Raw genomic sequence first — 2,318 nt, 5'->3', positions numbered from 1 at the left:
TTGCTCAGTGGGTTAAAGATCTGGCATTGCCGTGAGCTGTGGTGTTGAGGCTCGGATCCCTCGTTGCTGTGGCTCTGGCATAGGCCGGTGGCTACAGCTCTGATTAGACCCCTAGCCTGGGAACCTCCATGTACTGTGGGAGTGGCCCTAGAAAAGGCAAAGGCAAAGGCAAAAAAAAAAAAAAAGAAAAAAGGACAGGAAGTTCCCATCATGGCTCAGCGGAAATGAATCTGACTAGCATCCATGAGGTCACAGGTTCAATCCCTGGCCTTACTCAGTGGGTTAAGGACCTGGCGTTGCTGTGGCTATGGTGTAGGTTGCAGATGAGGCTTGGATTTCATGTTGCTGTGGCATAGACCAGCTGTACAGCTCCAATTTGACCCCTAGCCTGGGAACCTCTGTATGCTGCAGGTGCAGCCCTAAAAAGACACACACACACCAAAAAAAAAAAAAAAAAAAAAGGATGGCACGACTGGGAAAAACCTCAGATTTGAGTGAAGATAAGTTCAGTTTCAGTTTTTAGACATGTTGAATTTGAAATGACTTTAGACATTTCTTAGGACTGTTGAAAACCGCCAAACTGGATAACTTTTTATTATAGTTAAGGAATTGCCATAAATTTTTTAATTCTAGCATTCTGGATCCTGTATTTAAGGACACACAGATAATTTTGCACCTCAGTTTTGTTACATCAAATATGACCTTAAATAGGTATGACATTGTCTAGTGAATATGGAAAGATTTTATTGTATGAGTACCTGCCATATATGATTTAATTTGTACTTACTTTGTGTGTGTGTGTGTGTGTGTTTTCCAGATTTTCTGTCAGTGTGTAATATTTTATAAATCAGGGGAAAAGTAGGAAACATTTTCAACAACAAGATAAAGACTCACTGTGTCGACTTCTGGATGAATGTCTTTGGGGTGAGCATTTGCCTTTACACACCAAACATATGTAAGCACAGAAGTTACTAAATGTTCCCAGAAATCACTGGAAATTTCCCTCCAAGAAGTACACACATGTTGATGTTTCTTGGAATTCCCTGCAGCCGATTTCCCGTCTCTGATTTCCCTTCTCTAGGTTCAGAGAGCCTTGGTCCCCAAAATCACTAAGCAGGAATTATACAATAAGTGCATTGTTCTAGTACTTCTCCCCGAAGGCGAAATTCAGGGATTTGTCCTTTTTTATTCTTGTGCTCCCGGACCTAACTATTAGCTATTCTTCTCTATGTGCTTTTGATCTCTTAAAGGACTGTTGCATCAAAAGTGTCTTTTCCAGTTTGTTTTACTGCGTAGGGCAGGGCCTCCATTCTAGCAACCACTGCTGTGGGAAGGTGATGGTGGGGAGTGGGAGAGCAGAGGGTAGGGGGAGGGAGTAGAGACTAGTGCCTTTCAAACTCCAAGTCCTCCTGGTTATTAGACAGAAGAATGGGCCAGAGGTGAGGGACTGGAAAAGACAGTGGTCTGGAAATAATGGCATTGAATAATAGTGCAAAAGAAGGGTGTATTTCAGCAAGAGAATAGTGTGAAGACATCATAGCAAGAAGGATTCAATTTACTCACAAACCAATGCATTGCAATAAGAGGGAGAAAGAGGTCAACTTGATATACAAGAAACTTTTTTTTTTCTTTTTAGGGCAACACCCACCACATATGGATGTTTCTAGGCTAGGGGTCGAATCAGAGCTACAGCTGCTGGCCTATACCACAGCCACAGCAATGCCAGATCTGCGACCCACTGGTAGAGGCCAAGGATCAAAACCAGCATCCTCAGAGTTCCCTTCATAGCGCAGTAAGAACGAATCTGACTAGGAACCATGAGATTGCTGGTTCGATCCCTGGCCTCACTCAGTAGGTTAAGGATCTGGCGTTGCTGTGGCTGTGGCATAGGCTGGCAGCTGTAGCTTTGATTAGAGCCCTAGACTGGGAACCTTCATATGCAAAGAAAAACAAAAAACAAACAAACAAAAAAAACCCCTGCAAAAACAGCATCCTCATGGATAGTAGTCGGCTAGTCAGATTTGTTTCCACTGCGCCACAATCGGAACTCCTAAAGAACTTTTAAACAATTAGAGTTATTGGAAATGGAGCTTGCTGCTTCATGTGACATAAGCTGCCCATAAAGTGGGGTTTCAAGAAGATCCTGAAAGGCTTATCTCTGGGAATGGTCAGGGAGGGCTGCTTGTTGGGTAAAGCAATGGACACGGTCTCTCTGGATCTCTAAGATCCTGTCAAGCTCTGAAAACCATCAATAATTAATTGCCTGGCCTGTAAATTGCTATTGATTCCACAAATGATATACATTATTCTTTCAGTTA

Source organism: Sus scrofa, chromosome 1 (assembly GCF_000003025.6).
Source record: "Sus scrofa isolate TJ Tabasco breed Duroc chromosome 1, Sscrofa11.1, whole genome shotgun sequence".
Taxonomy (NCBI): domain Eukaryota; kingdom Metazoa; phylum Chordata; class Mammalia; order Artiodactyla; family Suidae; genus Sus; species Sus scrofa.
Note: the sequence above shows the minus strand (reverse complement) of the source record.